Consider the following 11,748-nt stretch of genomic DNA (forward strand, 5'->3'; position numbering starts at 1 on the left):
GAGTTGCCTATTGGCCTGGCCCTCAACAGCCACCCCCTTGGTATTGACAGCTACCAGAGTGGCTTTGATGATGGCAGTACCAGCGTTGGGGTGAGCCAGGGACTTCCTCGTATCACCGAGGCCCTCGTATTGCTGACAGCCAGGTCTGCTGTGGGGAGGGTGAAAAGCACATTGAGGTCCACCATGCAGCTGTTCTTGTCGGGGTTTACATTTCCAGGGTATGGCGGTTAGGGACGTGCCCTTGGAGCACCAGCCCGCTCCTGCCGTCGGAGATGCGAGGGGAGAAGGGGTCGGAATGGTGGGTACAGTCTTGCAACGCTCAAGCTCTCATGACCACTCCAGGTACAAGCCCTGGGGGTGCAAGGAGGTAGACGAACCGCGCATGCGGGCTGAGTGCGCAAGCCTCAGCCAGTCCCCCTTCGCAGTAGTGCGTAGGTACCGGGCAACGCAGCGCATACTCCATGCGCCCAAAGGAAGCGAGAGGGATTCCCTCTCTGCTTGGCGGGGAGGGAGCGTTTGTCTCCGCAGCAAGGGAGTGGTCACCATGGGTGGGTCCCTGGTCTGGTGACGGTGTTAGCATGATAGCCACCAGCTGTCTCAGCCTGGTCAGCCCCCGAGGGTGAAAGAGTGCAAGGGCAGAAGCTGCTGACGACCTAAAGCAGCGCCAGAGTTTTTTCCTCCAAACTATTAATGTCTAACCCAGGGTCTCCATGCCGGCTACAGGCTGCTCTCCAGGCTGGGCATGGCCACCATTTCAGCAGGCCAGGGAAGTTGCCAGGCTGGTCCTTCCACATTGCAAGCTGAAACAGGGTAGGAGCTACTGGGCGCTTTCTCCATGGATGGGACACTCGGGCGGGATATGCTGTGTCCTTTGCTGGGTGCTCTCCTGGGTTTGAGGGCCACCTGAGGATCTACCTTCCTGACACCAAGCACAGGGGAGGCTGCCCTGTGTAGCTCCCCGGGATGGTTCTGAGGGCTCCTGGGCTTACCTCCTAGAGGACCTGGCTGCTTTCTCAGCCCTGTGAGGGGCCTTGGCTGTAGTGGGTCATTCAGGGCATCCCGGGACACTCCTGGCTTCTCTTCCTGGAGATTCCCAGGGAGCCCACTTTTTCCTTGCTCTCAGCCTGCTGAGGTCCTGCTAGGTCCGGGGGGAGGGAGGGTCACTACGTGCTCTGCAAGAATCCAACGTTCTGCAAGGGGACCAGGATTTCCAGGAGGAGCACGGGTGGAGTGCAACCGGGGAACAGCACCTTGCTTGGTAGGTCCATGGGGTGCCACACCAGCTAGGCATACATGGAGGTCAGCATGCAGTCGGTGTAGGCTGATGTAGGTGCAGCTGGCCCATGACTGCCTTCGAGAAGAATTTGTCAGGCTTGGCTAGCAGCTAGCAGCTGGATGCTCAGCCAGTCCAGGAGGCTATGGGCGAGCTCCAAGTAGTACTTACAGGGCACCAGCTGTGAGGCACACTGGCATTGAGGAGTAGAGCAACGAGGTTGGGTGAGATAAGTCTGCAAAGCCTGCCTTCCCTAAACTCCTCACCTATGGCCACCTCATCATACTAGTCCAGCTTTTGTTGTAGGAGACTTTTGAGGCTACAGAGGCTGTCAAGGCTCAGATGGATCACCAGGATGGCTCCTGCCTGGTCCAGGTGCCTCTTCAAGTTTTAGAAATCCACTGGGATTAGAGCTGCCATTGAGCAGCACTGTGAAGCCATTGAAGGTGAAGAAGGTGGCATCACCAAGGCCTTAAGGGAAGATGCAGCACGGCCCTCTGAGCCTAAGAAAGCCCACTGAGACTGGTGGCTCCAGCAACTCTGCCACTTGTCTTAGGATTACTCCCAGGCCCTGAGAGCCTGGCAGCTACATGCTTTTTGCCCAGGGGGTGGAGTATCAGTCTGGTGTGGACTTAGATGGTTAGCCACCACTTTTTGCAGCAGCGGTGGCAAGGAGTGGGGGGTGGGGATCATTTTGCTTTTCTCATAGAAGAGGTTTTATTGAAGATTTTCCCCTCACTCCCACCCCACCTCTCTACCTCAGAGCCCTTCTCTCCCCACCTACTGTCATGAGTCTCTGGATTACTCGATAGTGCTTTTTAGGGTCACCATTGGGGCCACTTGAAGGATCAAGCTGGGCTCCAGTGAAAAGGAGCCGATCCTGCTGTTATGCAAAGTTATGGATCTGGCCAACAACAAGTACACAAAGTAACTAGTATAGAGTACTAGTTAGACTGGGTCAGTTGGAACTGATGTAAAATTGTAAAGAAACTAAGATCCATCCCAAAAACCTATCTTCCCAGCAGCAGGTGGACCCAGTTTAACCAGTCAGTGAGTGATGAACAGAACATTGGGGTAGGAACCTCCTTCTGTGTCTGTATTGGTAGGCAACCTCAAGTCAGGCAAATCCTACATGTAAAAGCTTCCAGGAAGAATGTATTATTGCCCGAGTACTACTACTTTTTTTTTTTCCCCCTGTCTTTGAAGAAAATTCAAGTATTGCTCTGGTTCATCTGATACTGATAAACTGGATATTGCAGCAATGACACAGTGTTTAAATTTTGAGGATAGCTCAGTATCCCAGTATGGACCCTCTCTCAAGTTAGATGTGGGGAATATAATTTTAGGAATGATTTCAGAGCCCTATAATCACAGGTTTTGCAGATCCAGAGATAGTAAGTTCCAAATTTGAAAGCAGTACTTGCAGCAAGATGGAACTTATTGATGATAACACTATAGTCAAGACTCAAGGTTTACTATGGCAGGCCAGAACAAGATGTTGCAGGATTCTTCAAATGACCTGATATTGCTGTGGGAAGTATAGCACTTTGTCTGAATGCCCAAGGTGGAAGGAATGGAGATGCCCCAGTTGGGTTTGTAAGTGAGGAGCACAAAGACCTAGTACTGCAGCAGCTCAAACATCACATGGAGACCCAGTACACTGAAGTTCACAAAGCAGTTTTCTTAAACTTGCTGGTGGTACATCCAAAGAAGTAACCCAGTTCTTCTCCAAGGAAAAGCAAGTTCTTACCTGCATGTGAGTGCTCACAACTGGTAAAGTGGTGGCCTTTCATCACTGAGGGGAAGGAAGCCATCTTCTTTGTTACTTCCCTGGACAGCAGCCCAACAGGAAATGCTTTTTGTCTTCTTTGTGAGGAATATACACAGAACACATTGAGGAAGCATAAGGACTTGTTGGGTGAAAGATCCATTGAACTCTTCAAGAGCATAGCAGCTGAAGTTCAGCGGTGATGAATCAAGTCTCAGTCTCTCTCATTTCTCTTCTAACCATTATTTTGCCTTAGCAGTTTGTACTGCTATAAATGTTAAAGATTATAAACATCTTTGAGATCTCCTGGACTTTCTTGGGGGAGTTTTCTATAGACATTCAACTTCCAGGGTTCATATGGTGTAGAATCATCAGGGCTACCCATAAGGAGATGCCTTAATCCAGATGAAGTCTACAGACAAAGCATCTCTAGCTGCACATAAGTGCCCTAAAAACAAAACAAAACCCAAACCAAAACAAAACAAAAACCTGAAGGCAGACATATCAAAGTCTTTAATCTTCAGATGAGATAGTGAACTTTGTATTCATGGGATGGGCCCCCCCCTTTTTTTTTTTACATTTACCAGCTTATTATATAATAAAACTAATGATAAAAGATACAGATAAACATCCAGGTGAAAAGATACATAAAGTGAGGTCCCAAACATAGGAACTTCTGTCCCTATGGAGTTGAGTATGCCACCCTTCTGGCATGTGAATGTGCTCAACAACCCATAAACTCTCTGAACCTCATTCTAATTGAAAATTTTTTTTTTTTTTTTTATGGAGGCTTCATCACACAGGCATGATTGATAATTAACTCCATTTACTGTCCCTCAGCTCTCTAGGGGGTGTGAGAGGGCTGAAAGTCTCAAAATTTTAGTCATGATTTGGTCTTTCTGTGACTAGCTCCCATTTAAGAACCCACCAAGAGTCACCTCATTAGAACAAAGACACTTTAGGATCTTCCAAAGGATTTAGAAATCCAGTGTTGGATGTTGCTATTACTCAGGAAATTTCAAAGGACTTAAGAGCTCTGTGTCAGCAACTATGATCAAAGATGAAATGTTAGGAAAAAAGATTCTCCTAACACCTCTATTTTTTTTTTTAAGATTTTATTTATTTATTTGACAGAGAGAGAGATCACAAGTAGGCAGAGAGACAGTCAGAGAGAAGGGGAAGCACACTCCTTGCTGAGCAGAGTCTGGTGTGGGGCTTGATCCCAGGACCCTGAGACCATGACCTGAGCTGAAGGCAGAGACTTAACCCACTGAGCCACCCAGGTGCCCCCTCCTAACACCTCCATTAAAGAGGTTTTGGGAGCTCTGCGTCAGGAATCAGGAGCAGATACACACACACACACACACGCGTGCGCGCGCACACACACACACACACACACACACACATAATTTCACATCAGGTAATCTGTTTCTTTTTTTCCTAAGACACCTAACCTTTACTACCTTGTTTGCACCAGAGCTATCAAGCCTCTAGAGTCTTGAGCTTTTCTTATGCACCTGGGGTCACCATGCCATCTTCCATACCTGAAATCATAAATGTGATCTCCTGGCCAAACCATGCTAACTCTTTTTATTAGGATCCAGAGTTATGTGCTTTCTGAGATGAACAGAAGTGGCACCATCCACATCTTGTTTATGGTTTACTTTTTTACTTTGGGGCTAAGCACCTAGCTAGCTTCTGTGCTAAGGAAGATTAAATAAATCACTAAATTGGCTTAAATTCATTAAGCAACAGTTGAAAACTAATGCAGACATCCTATCACTGCCTCTTGACATCAGGACTGTGGTTTCATCTAAGAAAATTTCAGTTGCCTATGATTTCAAATCAACCAGATCAATTGTATAGTTGGGAAGGTAGTAAAGGTAAGGTGTCTTAGGAAAAAAAGAACCTTCACCTTCACACAGAGAATCTGCCAGCTTCAGAAAGCACATTCATTTGCTTAAGAGGAAAGTAAGAATACTGCAACCCTGAATATGACAACTAGTTACTGCATGGAGAAAGATGTTGGTGGGACACAAACAACAATAGAGAAAGATGGCTTGGTGACAGTAACCTTGGCTGGAATCATAATTGAGAGTTTTATTAGCCATTGCATTCATTAATGGGATCATCATCGCAACTGAGTGAAAAATGTTAGAAGGATATCTTGAAGAGTTAAAGAATTGTGTCACTCTGCCCACGTGTTTAAAAAAGAGAGTTTCCCATCTTTCCCATCCCTGAACCTGTGGGGAACATGATCCATGGAAACGCTTGGCCATGCCCCTCAAAGTCCATGATTATCCCTCCACTTGCCAGTAGTAACCAAGGGAAATATGACTCATAAGATTTGCTCCTCTAAACATTTTGTCTTATGATTTTTTAAAATATGTATTTTGTAAAAGGGGATTTAAAAGACAAAATGCATAGAAAATAGAGTGAAACTATGTAAGCTGATTTGTAAGAAAGACAGATAGTATAATTCAATGTTAGAAACTATGATCATGTCTTTGTTCTAATCATTCTGTTATTAAAATGCAAAGGGGATATTTATACCAATGGAATCCTAGGGTCTAGTGCTATGTCAGTAAGTGGCATACACATTCTGTAATTTCTAATTTGTTAAAATCTACACATCCCACTCTAGTTGGATTTATTTTTTTTTTAAGATTTTATTTATTTATTAGACAGAAAACACAAGTAGGCAGAGGAGGCAGGCGGGGAATGGGGGGGGCGTGGGCAGGCTCCCTGCTGAGCAGAGAGCCCCATACGGGGCTCGATTCCAGGACCCTGGGTTCATGACCTGAGCTGAAGGCAGAGGTTTTAACCCACTGAGCCACCCAGGTGCCCTGTTTGTTTTATTTTTAAAGCTTGATTTGGTGTGAACACTCAAGTAGAAAAACCAGACTAGGATAATATGTAATGAGCAACTGTCTTTCACTTGTTTAGAGAACTCATTTCAGAGGCAGCCATTTTAAATCATTTTAAATGGGACAACCCATTGATAACTTGCACCACCATTCAGTCACATCATCTCTGTGATATTTATGCCCCTAATTTCAAACTTCAGTCTAATTTTATGGAAACATTAGACAAGCACAAATTGAAGAACATCCTATAAATTCAATATGTGACTAAATTTTTGCAAAAATATTAAAATCTTGAAAGATAAAGACTGACTGTCAAAATTATTGGAGGAGTCCAAGATACAAAACAATCAAATGCAATATATCCCTAATAGATCTAGAAATGGGGAAAAAAGGACAATTGTGGAAAAACTGCTGAAATTAGAACAAAACTATAATTTAATTAGTGATATTATATGAATGTTAATTCCACTATGGTTATATAAGATGTTAACATTTGGAGAATCTAGGTAGAGACGTATGGGAACACTATTTTTACAAATATGTAATTCTAAAATTACTTAAAAATGAATTAAAAAATATTTTTTAGGAAGATAATTTTTAGAAAAAAAACTAAAAATGTGTTGCTCAAATCTGGATGTATAACCAGTACTTTATACTATATTTTATATTTATTTACATTTCCATATCTCAAAAAGACATTTAGGACATTGAAATGTCTTAAGATATAGTATTTATGACCACAAAACTATTTATAAGCAAGGAAAAAGCTGGAATGAACACACAAAATTATCAGCCATTGTCATTTGTTCAACTATATGTTCAAAAGCTATTTAGTGAGAATCTATTATGCAGTAGGAACTATGACCGACTCTAGAGAGCATGAGTGAACAAGATAGAAACAATCTTTGCCTTCAGGGAACTTACATTCAATTTGGGGAATAGATAAAATTTTCATATAAAGTAAGTATTTAGTAACTAGAATAAATGCTATAAAAGCAACCAAAAAGTAGTCAAGATGGAAATTAATGGATATGGACAGATCTACCGCAGAAAGTATTGTGAGGATGGTTCTGGGAGCAAGTCAGGTAGGGCAAGTCCTGAATGCTGAAAAAAAGCTGACCCTGCAGAGAAAAGAGAGAAAAAATCCAGAAGGAAAGGGGAAAAAAACCATGAATGTATAGCAGTCTTCTAACAGCTATGGCTGTGGTGTCCTGGACGAATTAAGTGATTTGAACTTAGTATGTGATGACGTTAGAGAGACAGAAAGTATTCAGACATGCAGGGCCTAAAAGACCATGAAAATGTGTTTGGATTATTATTTTTTGAAAAAAAAATGAGAAGTTACTGAGTTGTTCTAAGTAGGGAAGTGAAAGTAGAATTGGGATAGAAAGGTGTGGATTTTCAGGAACTGTTTCTTTAAAAAATTCAGATAATATATAATGGTTCATGGGCTGAGGGCTTGCATTGGAACTCTAGAAAAATAGCTTGAAAACACTTTGCCAATACAGTGTTATGGTGACCTGTTATGGACAGTGAGGAAAAGCAAAAAAAAAATAAGACTAACAGATTGTTGTATTGAGTAATACTGTGAGAAGAAGTAGAAGGAAAAGAAATAGGAAAGAGGGTTTGTTTGCTATCTTAGCGAAGACATGCTAAACCTTCAAGAATTATTTTGTTGTTAGCCATGATGGGAAGGTTAGAATCAAGAGTGAACAAGAGGTAGGAGAAGGTAGGCATTACCATAATTTTTTTAATGCTTTTGAAATGTATGCTAGTGGCACAGAGGTAACAGTAGAATATTAGAGACATACTTTTTTTTTTTGAAACCTTGACCTTCTTCTAATTTCTGAAATACAGTATTATTCCAATATAGCAATGTTGATATCCCCTTAAGTAATTGTGTATAGATGGTAATATTTCTGACATAGGTAAGAGATAAGGAAGAAGAAAAGATTATTCCTAGGTAGCTTTGATATGTATTTTTTTAATCCTCTACTTTAAAATATTCCATAGAGTGCATATGTATTACTTTACAGCTTAAAACAATGGTAGTTATAATGTATTAGCTAAAGAAAGTGTTCCAAAATATGCTGGCTTGGTGGAAAAATAAACTACCATCAAATAATCAAATATAGATGGATATCAACTGATTTTGGAATCAAATAGTTATGTTTCACTTTGCAAGAGAATTAATGTATTCAATATTAAAGCAAGTAGATATTGGTACTTACAAACCTTGTAAACTGAAATTTTATTTTTATTAATGCACATGTGAGTCTTAAAAGTTTCCTAAATTTTACATATTAAATCAGTATATAGTTAGTATGCAGAGAAATTGACCAATATCATTTTCTTTCTACTCTAAGTATAATGCACATAATTCACATGAGTGGTTGACCTTGACTTGGCTTAAGGAAGTTAAGTGAAGCTTTCATGCTTAAAAATCTGTTAAGAAGAATTATATTATTCCATCCCACGCTCTTAAAGTGTTTTGAAGTAATATAACTGATATCTAGATTTTAAAATCACATGATTTATTTTTTCCGTCACATCTTACCCAAGTGTGAAAAGCTAATATATCCTACTGAATATATATAATTTTACATTTCAGTGGCAAAGAAATTTCATACCTCTATTGAAACAGAAGTACCTTTTACTTTTATATGGGTTTAGTTTATTTCAATAAACACAAAATCTTGTCTTTTTCAGAGCATGTTTGGTAACAAGGAGAAGAAGTCGTACTCAAATTAGTTGATAAAAAAATGATTTTAACAATGAATAAAATACCCATATGCAAGAAATGGCACCCACAAACAAGAAATGGAGTATAACATGAAGTAAAATCAGCTCGTCTATAGAAATGACTAGACCTGGTGGCTTGTCACTCACCTTTTTTTGTGTTTTTGTTTTTGTTTGTTTGTTTTTTTGGTTTGTTTTGGGTATTTCCACTCCCCTATAGAGACTTGTTTCTGCTTACAGTATACTTAGTATCTGGTGCCTATAACTGTTTTTCACATGATCCTGGATTCTCAAAGTCTTTATCCTGTTCTTAATTTTCTGTAAATCTGGACCTTCAGTGTCCCAACACTGCCTATTCATAGACTCAGAGTCACGTTTTCACTTAAAAGGAAGGAGAATTTACTTGATAATTGACTAGGGCTCTTTCAGTTAGTTAAAGCTCAACATTAGGCTAGGGGTCAATGTTCTTTTATTACCAAGAAAGGAAACACAAATTAGAGCTTTACCCATTTTCTTCAGTTTGGAGACCATAAAGGAGTTTTAAACTTGCAATTTTCACCAAGTGTATGTAAGTACAGTAGTAATCCTATTAAACAAAATTCTATCAATATTTATTGAAAATTAGCATTAAGTTGACAGATGGCATGTCAGTTCATAAGTCTTGCTGAGTATAGAGTTGAGAAGGATCTAAAGACTTAATCTGGGGCGCCTGGGTGGCTCAGTGGGTTAAGCCACTGCCTTCGGCTCGGGTCATGATCTCAGGGTCCTGGGATCGAGTCCCGCATCGGGCTCTCTGCTCAGCAGGGAGCCTACTTCTCTCTCTCTCTCTCTCTGCCTGCCTCTCCATCTACTTGTGATTTCTCTCTGTCAAATAAATAAATAAAATCTTAAAAAAAAAAAAGACTTAATCTGGGTTCAGTCAAGGGTACCTTGTTAATAATTAGTGATACAGGCAACTGGCATGGGAGAGTGAGAAAGAGATCACAATGCCACCCATTTGCCATCATATAAAAGTAATGAACAAGAAATACAAGAATGTCAGTCCTCAATATCAACATTGTTCAGTTGTTTGTGTACAAAGAATCATCTTGTGAAGCTCATAACAAACTTCAGGTGTTTACTCTGGAGATTACTATTTATTAGGTTTGAGATAGGGTTCCTTAATCATTTCTTTCAAGCCTCCACATAAGTCTGATGACGCTGGAATAAAATGTACACTTTGAAAGCAGTGTTCTCTTTAACAGACTTTCTGTTCTCCCTACAGCCACCAAAATGCCACTCAACTAGATAGTTCATCCAAATGATAAAAAATCTGAACTAGTAAAAATGTGAGGCTAGCCCAAATATCTAATCTTTCACATGAATTCTTGCTATAAACAAACAAGCAAATAAATACAATATATTTCATCAGATTGTTTATACAGCCCCAGGCATGGAGTATCCCTGATGTCCTAGAGTATCTATGATTTTATGGGCAAGTCAGTTTATCTGTAGATTCCAGAAATAAGACCTCATTCTGACTTTTGAAATGAGCTCAAGTAATTCTAATCACTTTTTCTGTAAGTAGTCCTCCTATATACTCTTTTCCAAGAAACCTACTTTCTTTAGTATTTCCCTATATTTGTGGCTTAAGGCGCTTTTCCATCAGAGTTGCCCAGCGATGTGCTAATGACAGTCATAGCGATTTTTGCCCAGGTTTAAATGTAGTTTCCCATGTGCTTTGATGCATGAATAGTGCAGTTTGATTCCTGTTTATCATCCAGGCACTTTATAGCCATTAAAATAGCAGTTCAGCAAAATCTTAGAGAAATTACAGTATAGCATAGTGGTTAAATACTTGTAAGTTCTGAGACAGAAATGGGTTTGAATTCTGACTCTGTTTACTTAGGTGTCTGAGATCATGCAAGACTGTTAAATATGGATGGATGGTAAAAAATTTTTTTGAGGAAATGTGTTTATTTCATTTTCTTCTCATAATGCAGAAAAAATTAATAGATTTGTTAATTTGGCAGCTGATAAAGAATTCAATTTTAAAGTAATTTTCACTGGAGTAAAGATTTAAATGTAAAAGAAGGTTAGAAATATAATTGTGACTGGTAAGATCCTAGCTGTACAGGGAATTTGATTATATGACCAGATTCTTATCATTCCAAATTGAACTATACCCAATTAGCACTGCAGACATGATCTTTTCTAGAGCCAATATTTCTGTTGCCAAGATGTCTTGTTTGCTTGGATCATAACAACAAACTGGCAGACCTGCTCAGTCATGGCAATTGCCTGCCTGCATTCCTCCTGACATTCAGAGACTTGAGCTCCATGCCAAGTGACCCAATCTCCCTTACCCGATTCCACAGTTCCTTTTTTTTTTTTTTAATTCATCTACTCAGAATTATCTAATCACTTTCCTTAATCCTTAATCCTTGTGACTGCTGCTTGCCTATTCTTTATCAGTTCTCATCTTTTTCACCAAAAGTAAGCCGATTTTGCTGGGAGTGGAATGTGCCTGTCAAAGAATGTACAAACAGGCTGTGCAAATAGAGCTAGCTTGTAACCGAGACCTGATCGATGAGCTTTAACAGTAGTTTTTGTTCATGATAATCAGGGATTCAAAAAGCAGAGGGAGTTTAAGTCAACTGGCATGTGTCATTTCATCTTCATTCTTGCTGCCTGAAAAGCCAATGGGTTGGTGAGAATCCTAGTGATTATCTTGTAAGCATGAGGTCACTTTTGAGGATGGAAGCCCAAGGATGGCAGAGCACATATACGGAAGCAAGTAGGAAATCAGTAACATCATTGAGGTGGCCTGAAAAGGCCAATTGTATATTTCACTATTTGAGAGAAATGAGTTACTCTCTTAATTTAAGCATCGTTTTCTAGTTTCTGTTACTCAACAGACTAACACATTTATACAACACTAATAGCGGTAACTCAGATAAAAATTGATTCTTACAGTGGTTGCATAAAATGATGAAATTTTCCAATGGGACCTCTCTGGTTTGTAAACATGTATTTCTTTCAAGTACAGGGAACTTATTAGGAAAGAAGGGATTGCAAGTTCTTTGAGTTTTCAAAAGTTTAGAGGAAATTAAATTCTAAGC

At 40.2% G+C, this 11,748-nt stretch overlaps 1 pseudogene; it reads left to right on the forward strand.

The window, feature by feature from the left end:
- The first annotated feature begins 1,909 nt into the window (after window positions 1-1,909).
- LOC131834647 (epithelial splicing regulatory protein 1-like) lies at window positions 1,910-11,226 on the forward strand (annotated as a pseudogene).
- The last annotated feature ends 522 nt before the right edge of the window (window positions 11,227-11,748 follow it).

Source organism: Mustela lutreola, chromosome 6, assembly GCF_030435805.1.
Source record: "Mustela lutreola isolate mMusLut2 chromosome 6, mMusLut2.pri, whole genome shotgun sequence".
In the NCBI taxonomy this organism is placed as follows: domain Eukaryota; kingdom Metazoa; phylum Chordata; class Mammalia; order Carnivora; family Mustelidae; genus Mustela; species Mustela lutreola.